The sequence below is a fragment of the Oryx dammah genome, unplaced genomic scaffold (assembly GCF_014754425.2).
Source record: "Oryx dammah isolate SB20612 unplaced genomic scaffold, SCBI_Odam_1.1 HiC_scaffold_29, whole genome shotgun sequence".
Lineage (NCBI taxonomy): Eukaryota > Metazoa > Chordata > Mammalia > Artiodactyla > Bovidae > Oryx > Oryx dammah.
The window spans coordinates 6,153,700-6,166,409 of NW_024070213.1; the positions used below are offsets into that span (position 1 = coordinate 6,153,700).

The 12,710-nt window shown below is 48.4% G+C and overlaps 1 protein-coding gene across 2 annotated transcripts in view; it reads left to right on the forward strand.

Annotated features, from left to right (window-relative positions):
• Nucleotides 1–2,795: 2,795 nt before the first annotated feature.
• The window catches only part of PACSIN2 (protein kinase C and casein kinase substrate in neurons 2), a 112,103-nt gene continuing 102,188 nt past the window's right edge, over nucleotides 2,796–12,710 (forward strand). For both annotated transcript variants that reach the window (XM_040233154.1, XM_040233157.1), the window contains exon 1: nucleotides 2,796–2,960. The gene's annotated coding sequence lies outside the window, so the exon portion shown is untranslated. The remainder of the gene's footprint in view (nucleotides 2,961–12,710) is intronic.

Below are 12,710 nucleotides of genomic sequence, written 5' to 3' on the forward strand. Positions count from 1 at the left end.
TCACCTTGGCTCACTTAAATATCACTGCCTTCAATACAGCAGGGCTTCCCCAGTGGCTCAGTAGTAAAGAATCTGTCTGCAATACAGGAGACACAGGAGAGTCAGGTTCAATCCCTGGGCCAGGAAGATCTCCTGCAGAAGGAAATGGCAATCCATTTATAGTATTCTTGCCTGGGAAATCCCATGGACAGAGGAGCCTTGTGGGCTACAGTCCAAGGGGTCACAAAGAGTTGGACATGAGTGAGCGCCTGAACACTCACACACTCAATATGGTAACCCTCTGGGGATCACTTGGAGGCCTTTTGTAGGTTTGATATCCTTGCTGAGTCTTCCTGGAAGCAAGACAGGACTCAAATCCATCCCGCCCTGAATCCACAATCCACCCTATCTCCTGTCCTGTAATTATCAATCAAATAAGTATCTATAACAGATTTTGAATTTTTTCTTGGAAGATGTACCTGTACCACTGTACAATAACTATCTGGACATTTTAATTTTTTGGAGACTATTTTATTCTCTGTGAAAATATTTTTTAAATTATTTTATTCATTTGATTGGGCACAGTGGTAGGGAATCCATCTGCCAATGCAGGGGGCCCAAGAGATGCAGTTTGGATCCCTGGGCCAAGAAGATCCTCTGGAGGAGGGCTTGGCAACCCCCTCCAGTATTCTTGCCTGGAGAATCCAATGGACAGAGGAGCCTGGTGGGCTAGCCTGGGGTCGTGAAGAGTCAGACACGGCTGAAGCAACTGAGCACCATTTATTTCACTGCTCCGGATCTTAGTTGCAACACGTGGGATTTAGTTCCCCAACCAGGGATTGAACCTGGGTCCCTGCATTGGCAGTGCGAAGTCTTAGCCACTGAACCACCAGGGAAGTCCCTGTGAAAGTGTTTTCACTTGGGCTGCCTCTTTATCCCAGTTGTTTAGTGGGAAATGGCTAATAAAGGACCCGTCAGCCTTTGCCCCAGACTTAGGTAATGAGCATGTTTTTCGAGAAGGAGGGAGCAAAATGATGGTGACAGAGCGCAACTACATTAACTGATCAGATATCAAGCACCCACATCTGCCCATCCAGAGCGGCTCCCCTCGCTTTCACCTGATTTGCCCCATTTATTCCTCACCCGGTGTGGTGGTGGGCCCTGTCATCACCCACATGCTAAAAACTGAGACACAGAGGTACAGAGAATGTCAGTGACTTGCTCAAGGAGCAGAGGCAGGATGGAGCTTCAGGGATGTTTGGATCTGATAGTAGGGGGCTGGATGCAACATTGTGACATTTCTGTAGGGGTCAGAGTTGGAATGTTCACAGCTTGGAAAGGGAAGCTCTTTTGGGAAAAATCATCTGATAAGCTGTGGGGACAGAGGTGAGACTCAAAGAGCTGATCAAACTGCTGGGGAAAGAAATGATAGGAATTTTGTTTTTGTCTTTAGAAGAAAGGAGAGAGAAGAGAAGGGAGCCAGAGGCCAGAGGCCTGCCTTGGTCAGGTGGCCAGGTAGTGGGCTCAGGGTCAAGAGGCCAAAAGGGCTCAAGAGGTGTCTTGTGTTGCCAGGCAGCGCCAGGCTTGATGCCTCCCAGTGGGGTCCGGGCTGCAGGAACCCCTGCCGGCCTCCCCAGTGCTTGGTGTGATGGGGGACTGTGTGAGTGTGTGCACTTGGAGACAGGATGATGGCAAGGACCAGCAGGCACCTGGAAAAGAGCGGGAGGCTGGAGGGAGGGGTGATGAGGACTTGTTCAGAAACCATGGCAATGACTTTAGATCCTCACAGGAAAAGCGGTGCAAACTGCAATTTACCCAGTTCTCAGAGGCCTGGGAGACCTCAGGTGATGACTGGGTTCTGTACACACGATCCAGAGATATTCTGGGTGGCAGAGTGGCCCCTGTGGGCTGAGTCCTGGAGAATGGCCGGGACTTCTTGACAGTAGCTGGATCTGGCACAGCCTTTCTTTCCCTCTTTCTCAATGATTATTATCACAACCACATTGCAACCGAACAAATACTTTAGAAAGGGAAAAAAACCCCACTCTGTTTCTGTCCACTAGAAGAGACTCTTGTGTAAACACAGTAGCAGTTTTAAGAGTCCCTGCCATTTCCTATCCGGCTTTTCCTTTTAACATTTTAGTTTAAGCGTTTTTCCATATTGCAGCACCATCATCCAGTTGAATTTCAAGGCGGTTGATTCGGAACCAGAGTACAGGCCTGGGGTACGGCTGACCCCGCTTCTGCCGTTTATTTACTGTTTACCCCGGGTCGCCGCCCTCCTAGGAAGTTACTTGGCCTGGGATCCCCAAACCTTCGCATGAGCTCTGTACACGCGCGCGCGACCGCAATCTGTCCTGCTTTTAAAAATTAAGCCGGCTCAAGTGAACCTGAGAAGCCCTGATGACACTGGCGTCTGTGAGTGCCATCGGAAAGGAAACTTTCAGAAAGACTACCTTCCCTGAATTCCCATTAAGCGCGGTGCCACCCTCCCTCGGCCCCCATCTAAGCGCGTCCGCAAAGCTGAAACACTCCTGGATCCTGGGAGAAAGTCTCACGGACCCACAGTTTTGGAGCGACTCGGGGAAGTGACCCCAACCGCCCTCTCGTCAGCTAAGTAGGCACGCCCCCTCCTTTGATGGACAGGCGAAGTCGCCAATGAAGCCCAGGGGAGGTCCCTTTGGCTCGCTAGGGGGCGTGCCGCCTTGGCTCTTCTCCGGTCCATTCAGGGGAGCCGAAGGTGCCGTTGGGGCGGGGCCCGACGCTTAGCAGCCAATGGGAAGAGCACAGCGGAGGCTGGGGGCGGGGCGTTCGGGGCTGGCGGCAGGAGCGGCCGCGGCTGGGTTAGGGCAGGGCTCGGGCTGCGCGGCCGCAGCGAGGGCGGGAGCGGTGGCCGGAGCCGGAGCCGGAGCTGGGGCTAGGAGACGCAGTCGCGGCAGGAGCGGGGCGCGCGGAGTGTCGGGAGACGAGCGGCGGCCCAGGTGAGGGACGCCCGGCGACGGTTGGGGCTCTGCGGGATGTGTGGGTTGGGGGGACGGACGCGGGCGCTTGTTGGCAGCGGGGCCCGCGCCCTGTCAGGCCGCGGCCGCGCTCCGCGCCTGAGGGCAGCCTCTGGGGCCGCGTCGCCCGCGCGCGAACTTCCTGTAGCTGAGGGAGCTGGGGGTGGGGGAGCGGTGTTGAGCGGCGCCCGGGGGCCGAGGGGAGCGCCGGAGGGGACGTAGAGGGGCCTCCGGAGGGCGCGCGGGGGCCGGGTTTCGAGGTGGGGTGCGGGGTCTGGGCGGGGAGCGGGGGGCGCCACAGGGGAGCGGACGAGTCCTCCTCGGCTCGGCTGAGACAGAAGTTGCAGAGCGGGACCCGTGGAGGTAAAAGTGCTGCTGCCCTAGCAGGATGGAAGACTCTCTGAGGGACTTAGCGAGGGGTGCGGGGGTTCCCGGGGCGGGGGGGGGGGGTGCGGGGGGAGCGCAGGAGGCGGTGGCGGGCCGGTCGGCGTCACTTAGAAGGCAGGGCCCGGACCTCGGGTGTCCTGGAGGGGAGGGGCGGCCAGAGCAGGCGGGACACTTATGCGGATGCGCTGGTTTGGGGCGCTTTGAAGACCGTCCTCCATTTCCTTCCTCCCCACCCTCCCTGTCCCTCACCCGGCTCTACATGGGGTGGGCGAGGGGGCGGCGTGGGGAGCAAGCCCTTCCTTGTGAGCAGGTCCTAGGACTGGGGGACAGGCAGGAGAGAGGCTGGGGGTGTTTGCCCCGTTGGCCCAAGGGGTCTTCCCAGATCGTACTTTTTAGAAACGGGAGCTCCCTCCCTCCTCTGGAGTTTCCAGCCGCTGGGGCACCCGGAGAGGCCTGGGATTGGAGAGGTAGTGATTTCTGCCGCTCCGTTTCAGCGGCTCTTTGAGTTTCAGCTTCCACCGGAGGAGGCTGGCTTTCTTTTCAGAGGGAGTTGGTCAGGGGGAGCGAGCTGTGCTGTCTCCTCGGGTCCCACACAGCTGCAGCCTTCGAGGGTTAGGCGCCTGAGGGAAGATGGCCTTCAGGTGCGATCTGCGCACCATTCCTGGGTCTTCCCTTTATCTCCTTTACCTCAGTTGTCCTGTATTTCTGTGGTTAAGGAGGATTGGCTGCTCTGAGTCTCCACGGCTACTCATTACGCTGTTTACCAGACACTCCCTGGCTGTCCTGATGAAAATCAGGAGGCCAGCCCAGAGATTTTAAACCTGGGCTACAAGCAGTGAGCTCACACCAGTTTTTCCCTTTCTCTGCGGTTCCTTGGTACCCAGTATTCCCAATATGCTGAAGGATGGGCAGGTTGGAGCCCCGGGCGAGGGAACCAAGCAGGTGGTCCCTGTTGAATGCTGGCCTTCCCCTTCCTGCCTGAAATTTCTTATTCCGCTTGAATCACCAGCCTGCCGGCAGCCTCCCCATAAAGTCATTGAAGGGGAGCCACTACAACTGGGATTTCTCTTGAGTCACGTGGGAAACAATAATCTGTGTGCACTTAATTCTAGAGTTTCACAGTCTCCTCGGTGAGGTTATGTTAGTTGAGATATGAGATCATTACATCAGAAACTTTTCTGTGCTGTGTTTTTCTCTTGACAATCATCTGAGAGCTTTAAAGAAACTGGCCATGAGGCTGATGATATTTATTATGTGGGAAAGGAACGAAGCACAGAAGAACAGAAAGATTAGGTCTGTACTCCAAATTCACTTTTTGGGAGAAGAATGATAACTCATTTGAATGGAAATGTCATTCTTAACTCACACTATTGGGGAACTGGAACTTTATTATTTTTAGCCTCAAGTATGTAAGATATAGGTCATAAGATTTAAATAATCTAAAAGTAAGTATGTATAAAAGCAATATCTGGGTTTTGAACACAGCTTGTTGCTGAAACATATAGCTGGCTTTCCCCAGTCCTGGATGCCCAGTCCAGATTTCTGATGGCCAGGCAGTTTCTGGGGTGGGAGCTGAGGGGCATTTGTCTCTAAAATTTCTCATTTATTTATCCACTTGGAAGTCTGTTCAGACAAGGGCCTCATGCTCAGGTTTCCTTCCTCTGACTAGGTCACGGTTGATTCCAGGATGTTATGGAATTAGCAAAAAGATGGCATAGATTCCTTAATAATAGTAAGAGCAGCTTGTGTTTAGAGATCATGATAGCTGTTACCAAGTGCTCTCTGGCCACCCTCACCTGGAGCTCTCATCTGACTCGGGCCTGCCTTATCTGCCATCGGATTGTGCTGGTGACTTTGTGAAGGCCACCCTCTAGATTATTTTTGTAATGACCATATTCGTGTGAGTGATGGTGCTGGCATTTTTTCTTTTTTCCAATTAAGATTGTTTGGAAGTGCAGCTGAATGCCTGAAGGCACCAGGGCAGTGCCTTCCTTAGGAAGTCAGCTTGCATTCCATGCGTAGAGACCTTTCTTTATGGCCCTGGCTGGGATCTTTCACATACCTGAAGGCATGTCAGTGCCTGAAACCTGGTTGCTGATGGGCTCAGTTCTGGCCCTGGGATGGCTGTGTAGGAATTCCTTCAGATTTTTGTATTCAAACGATTGTGCTCTGCCAACTGGAGATGATCTTTAAAGAAGAACTCAAAACATTCTGTGCAATGCAACATTCCTGGCATACATGTAGTTCCAAAGGTAACTGTTTCAGGGACAATGGCCATCTAAGAGCACAGCTTTAGTATTTTGATTAAAGACATAACATGACAAAAATGCCTTACTTTAATATATTATCTTGCATTTATTCCCATGAGTGTATGTTTATCTGTTTGCTTGGTAAAACGGAGCATCGTAGATTCTAGTTTTCTTGTTTCCTAGAATAAAAGCTTTAGTTTCAATATTAAAATGTCATTTGAGAGTGTCCTGACATTAGGCACGGAGAGAATAAGATATGAGAGTGTAGAAATGAATAAAATGCTGTCTCAGTGATCAAAGGCCTCAGCAAGAAGCCTTAGGAAAATGAAGGGAAGGAAATTTTTCTATAACTTTAGAAAGAACATATGCAGTGGTTTGTATAATATTAATGTGCTCTATGGCTGTATGAGATTTATGTGACTTTTTCCCTCCCTTGAATGTGGGATTGTAGAGTGTAGATGGAGACTAGGAGCCCTGGGCTCGGTTCAGCCTCTTCCTGACTAATCCTGAGCCCAGGACAACCACATACCTTAGGGTCTCAGTTTTCATGTTTGTAAAAGGAGAGCCTGAGTGGTTCTTAACTGTTTGAGAAACTGATAACAAGTACAGACCTCTTCCCAGAAAGCACACCTGTGGACAGCATCGGAGGCCTGGACCCCAGATTAGGAACTCCTGGATCATCTCACCTCTAAGCTCCCTCTCACCTCTGAAATTCTATAATCCTATTTTCCTGGTCATCTTTGAGCTAATAATAATAATGCCTCGTATTTATGGAAGACACTCCAGAGCGTTTTCATCTCTCTCTCTCTTTTTTTTTTTAGTCCCCCAAACATTTCTGAGCAGTGTGGGTGGTGATGGATACTCCTTCTTAAGATAGGAGTATTCTTCTCCCCTAGAGAGAGGGGTACCAGGCCTGGCCACCACTTTAGTAGGATTACATAGCCAGCAGCCTGTCCTGGGACCAGAGTCAGGGCTCCTAATTGCCAGCCTGGGGTTTTTCCATTAGGTTTAGCTTCCTTGGTGGTTGTCATTATGAGTTATGTTTGGCAGTGTAAATATCTCAGAGTGTGTCACTTACAGAGGAAATATTTGTTCATCTGCTGAAAGGACTGTTTTTTGTTTTTTTGTTTTTTTTGGTCTGAATTTGGATCACTAAACACCTTTCTTGACTGTCAAAAGGTTGCTTATTATGTTTTTGTTATTTTTTTTATGCCATACTTTTCACTGGGAAATGTTTGTAGGACTTGAGTGTTTTGAGCATACTTGTTTAATGTTTATTGATTAAAGAGTACATCGAAATGATTACTTTCCAGTTGCATGGCACTTGAGAAACTTGTGAAATAAATATTAAAAGAAAATTCCTAACATTTGACTTGTTCTGGTAAATCTGTCCTCACAGATGAGACTTTTCCTGCAGCCTGAGAGGCGCCTCCCTGAGCCCAGAGCCACTGGGTGGGTGGGTGGAGGTGGGGTGGGGAGGGTGTTTGAGAGTCAGGTGTGGATTGTGGCAACCACCATGACTATCCATAGGGCTTCCTGTGGCCCTCTGGTCAGATTCTGAATAGTTTAGGGACTTTTTTTTTTTTTCAGTTTATTAACAGAGTACAGAGTATCAGCTACGTAAAGAAGTTGTGTACGCAAAAGTATACTAAAGTTTAAAGCCTCACAGATATTAAGTGGTTTATTACTGATGAAAAGACTCATCATAATGAAGATGTGTTGAAGAATCAGACTTGGAGGAACTAGGATGGTCTACAGCACATATCTCTCAAATGTAGTATACATATGTGTTCTGTTACGTCTGATACCTGTAAGGAGACTGGACAACTCTCCAGGCATGGAAAAGGGTTATTTGGTCATGTCACAGTGCATTTCTTTAGAATACTGGAGAGACTGAGGCAGACCTGCACAGCCTCACTGAAGTCCAACGTAGCCTGATGTCATGTGTCAGCTTCCTGGGAATTGCTCGCAAGAGGCAGTGGTGAGGTAAGGCTGTCAGAGGGCAAGGCTGATGATGAAACGTAAACTCCAGGCAGCTGCTACTGGGCAGAGGTGGCATCCAGTTAACTGTACTGCCTGCCGTGAACTCTGCTAGTGTTTATGGGCCCTCCTCTGACCTGGGTCAGGAAGATCCTCTGGAAAAGGAAATGGCAACCAGCTCCACTGTTCTTGCATGGAAAATCCCATGGACAGAGGAGCCTGGTGAGTTACAGTCCACAGGGTCACGAAGAGTTGGACACAACTGAGCACACGCATGCTATGAGGCGCACACACCGTGGCCAGGAAACTGGCATCTGTTGGCTCTTTTCTTCCAGAGGCCGGTCTGTGATTTAAATATTGATAGAGTAGCAGAGCTGTTAGTAGTGAGCTGGGGAACTCCATTTCCTGAGCTGTTTGAAGGGAGTGTGCACTGATGAGGGGAAGGGTGCAGGGTGGGTTGAAGGGAGCCTTCCTGGCCACTGTGTGTGTAGCGCCCCTGATGCTTGGCTCTACTCACAGTTCTAGGATACTGAGATTCAGGTGACTGTTAGGAGGTGAGCTTAGAGGCCATCCCATCTTTGTGACAGTAGCAGATGGGAGTAAGTACAAAGGAAGGGCAGACAGGAGGGTGGATCTGACTGCCTTCAGGACACTGCAGAGAGCTGACCTTCAGGGAGGTGACCTGGCAATGGTTTTACTCTCCAGGAGGATGATGACTGGAAGGAGAGTCCCAGGCAGAGGTATGGAGTTGTAAAGAATGTGGAGGTGTGAGAGGGGCCCCCGAGGGTGGGCAGGCTTCATATTGTGTGACCTGCCTTGTAGGCCAGGCAAGGATTTGGGCCTCCTTCTGGAGGATGGAGGAGCCGTTTTGGGGTAGCAGACACAGCAGGTTGAAGCTCTGAACAGGAGTGAGACGTCAGGCGAGATGTCAGGGATGCAGATGGGCAAGGGGTGTTTCAAGTGGCTCATTTTAACAAAAGTCACTTATGTCCCGGGAGGCTCAGGGGTTTCCGTGGAAATTCTTAGGGAGCAGTGCTAATCTCTAATGAGAGGGGCTTCCACAGTGGGATTGGCATCAGTCCTGACTCAGTTTCTTTGCTTGTATTCACATTGGTAACACAGCAGCTGCCTGGGTTCTGCTTCTCTTTCCATATGGTTTATGCTCACAGATCCACACAGTTAGCGTGTATCTTTTACTGCCAGTTCCCCCCCACAGACACAAAAGTAGTCTTGCAGTAGATATAGCAGGTAGCATGGCTTCAGAGCCACACAGCCCTGAGTTTGAGTTCCAGCTCCACTACTAGGCAATTTCCTTGGTCAAATGCTTCAATATCTCCCAAACCAGGGTACTGACAGCCCCTCCTCATATGACTTGAGGAGGGTGATGTGTGGGAATGGACTGTAGACCCTGAGCTCAGCACCTGTGCCTGGTCTGTGGTGCCAACTCAGTAACATTGGTATCCCTCGAAGTGCAGTGCCTACTGAGTGAATTGGCTAATTAAGAGAAAATACGCCTTTAAAGGTCTCAAACTGATGTTACACTATCCAATTCTACTGAAAATCCTAAAATGCAGTATTCTTTTCTCAGCCTAAGTCTATTCAGTATACTCAGACCTTTCCTTGGTGACTCAGGGTCACAGGGATGCTTTTGGGGTGGTTGATGTGGACGAGGCTTCCAACCCTGTTTGGAATACCCTCCCATCCTGCCACTGACAAGGCCTGTCTTGTCTGTTCTCTTCCTCTAAGCTTCTCTCTGATTCTGTCCCCTTGGTTGGGGTGAAGGCCTGAAGGCGATCTCTCCCTGGATTTTGAGGGCAGCCTGCCACACAGAGGCCTTGTTCCCATCTGGGCTGGTGATTCTGTGCTCGAGTTGAGCATTACATAGGCTATTAGAAAGCCTGACCTTTGGTGTTGTGACTAGCTTTAGTGACTCAGAGTTGGAAGGGACCCTGTTTGATGGTGACAATAGCTCATACTCAGGTAGTAAAAAATATAAAGACTTGAAAAAGCAAATTGTAAAGCAGTAGGTACACTCATCACATGTGTAAAATATTAAAACAATATACAGTGACTATAGTTTTAAGGTTGTAGAATAATGGAAAGTTTCTTCTTGATTTCCGCACTGTTACATTGCCTTTTTACTTTAAAAATTAATATTTAAGCAATAAGTTGACTCCATAATTAAATAAATAAACAGCTTGGTTGCATAGGCATTTTCAGTTTACCAGGAATCTTCCCATAGTCCTCATTTTGTTTTCAAAACAGCCTTGTTGGTCTGCTCCCCTCTTCATTTCCAGAGGAGGATAAGAAGGAGGTATGGAGGGTCAGTGGTTTTGCCTGAGGCTGGCCAGCCAGGACCCCATGTGGGCCTCAGCCTGAATCCATAGTTCTTAGACAGCCCGGTTATGGCGGTCTCTGCTGCAACCTGCAGGGTGGTCTTTAACATAGAGAATAAACTGTGGCTAGTGCTTTGAAGTTTTCTACTGAATACATGAAATTTTATTATTGTAAAGTGATACCCAAGCCATAGTTTGTGAACATTTGCATATTTTAAACAATGCTTGTGTTCCATGGTATCCAATTATGTTGTCGCCAACTAAGTGTGCCAAGTGTGAGCTGTGATCTTCAGAAGAACCACAGAGCAGGCTCCGCAGCCCATGTGGACCTCCGGGCCTGCTATTAGTGGGTTCTGTAGCTGGCAGATTGCTGGAGGAGGGAGCGGGCCTACCTGGGTGCTGTTTAGCTGAGACATGACGATGTTTTAATTAATGAAGTGATTGTGCCCTCCGCACCAGTGAAGGTGTCATCAGTTAAGGAGCCTGGCAGCCAGTGAGGAGGGCAGAGCAGAGGCTGGGCATTGCCATCTGGGACAGGCCTCTGGCTGTGGGGGCTCGTGGGGGACCCTACAGGAAGCTTTATGCTCCTGCTCATTCAGTTTTTGCTAAGATGGAGTTAACTCCACTTTACACAAGAGTAAACCAAAGCTCTGAGAGATGAAGTGACCTTCACAGGGTCACCGGCAGAGCTGGCCCTCGGCCTGACTCTGAAGCCACACTTATCTGCTGTCTTGAATAGGTGCATTCTGAGTCACTTGTCCTCAAATATGAAAAAAATCTGTAAGTTAATCTTCCTTCCCCCACTCGCGGAAACACAGAAAAGTGGCAAGTTATGTAGTCTTTTGTTTAAGACAGGATCTCTGCCTGCAACTAACTTGATAAAGATAATCCAAGAGTTTGCGCTAATGTATGCAGTGGGGAGATACGGCATAAAGGGAGAGGCTTTTGAACAGCTGAGCTGGGACTTCAGAGCTCCTGGCTTCGGTGGGAGTGCTCCTGCCTCATCTTCCACTAGCTGCTTTCTGAAAGGTGCTGTATGAGATTGAAAAAGGGCTCACTTAGGGGAGAAGAAATTACATTTCTGTCAAGCGTCCATTTGCACTACACTGCGTAAAATTGCAGAAAAGCGTCACATTTCATTGGCGTGACAGCATAGGAAGATCATCTGTACAGGTAAATTACAGCAGATGTTTGCTTTTATGCTTGTAAATATCAGTCACTTTTATGTTAAAAGACTTCCTTTGCTTTCTGGTCTTTTAAAAATTGAAGGCACAACATAGAAAATAGAGTTCCTTTGAATAAAGAACTCTTTGTGTTCTACTTTCCATATGCTTTGCGGTTTAAAGTTATCTTAGAAGCAGTAGCTGCACCTACTAACTGACTGCTTTGTTCCCAGCTTCAGAAGAGGCTGGAGAGCTGCGTTGCCCCTGTCTGTCCTCACAGAGACACTCGAGACTCCCAGGTTGCCAGTTTGAACATGAGGGTACTGCAGGTAGTGAGACCATGTGCTGAGCCCAAGGTCCCCAGGGTTGTAGACAGGGGAGAGAGTTTGAAGCCTGCACTGGCTACATTGTGTTGAGGGTGAGAAAGATTCCTGGTGAACTGAAATTTTACCAGTGGTAAAGAATCCACCTGCAATGCAGGAGATGCAGATTTGATTCCTGGGTTGGGAAGATCCCGTGAGGAGGAAATGGCAACCTACTCCAGCATTTCTTGCTAGGAAAATCCCATGGGCAGAGGAGCCTGGCAGGCTACAGTCCGTAGAGTCGGGAAGAGTAGGACATGACTGAGTGCACACACCCCCCGCCTGGTTACCTGTCCCTGTCTCTCCTCATCAGTCTACACTGTTACAGTTGTGTTATTCAGATCCCCTTAAATATTTTATCAAATATTTTTCCATGTTATTGTTCTTAAAAAGATTTTTAATGGTTGTGTAAGCCTGTTGATGTAATGAGATTAAAACATTCCCCTGATAATGGACATTTTATGTTATTTCCACTTTTATTTTTTTGCTTTATTGTAGATGCATTTGCAGTTGACAATTTCATTTTTCTTTTTTTCATTTGTATAATTAATTCCTGGGTATAAATTCCCAGAACTAGAATTCTTGGATTAAAGGATATGAACATCTTAGAGTGTTCTGAAAGCCTGCTCTGTCACTTCTGGGTTTATATTTCTGATTTTTAAGAGAAAAAAATTGAGATTTCTTTTTCCTCTTTAAATTACTTTGGCCTTTAGAACTTTCAAGTATCTGTGAGATAAGCTTTTGTGAGGTTTTCTTAAATGAGTCATATTTCCTCCCAAGTTTCTGGATATAATTTTACTTGAATGAGATGTTTTACTTCATAAGCAAGAAGAAGTCTTTGAAAAAGTCCTTACTACTTTCTTTATTAATCACCTGAGCTAATGTTCTACATTCCCTTAGTGGTGAACAGTTGTGATTGCATCCTTTCATCAGCTCAGCTGTTATGATTCTCTGAACCAGGGTCTGACTCAGAACTTGTTTTCTTTTCCTCACTTGTAATATGCGTATTGGGAAAGACCATGCAAGATTGTTTCTGCTGATGTCATCTCCACCAGGACAGCCTAGGGGATCTCGCCATCCTTTGCATTTCTCTGTAGCTCTGAGGGACATTCCTATCTCTGCCATTACTAGAGGCAAACATTCCAGAGAAGTACTGGGACATTCATACTGTTGGTGTTTACTCTTTTTCTTTTCTTCCTTTCTTTTTGGCTTGTTTGTTTTTCCCTTCTGAAGTCACCTTGTCCTTTACCGAGGA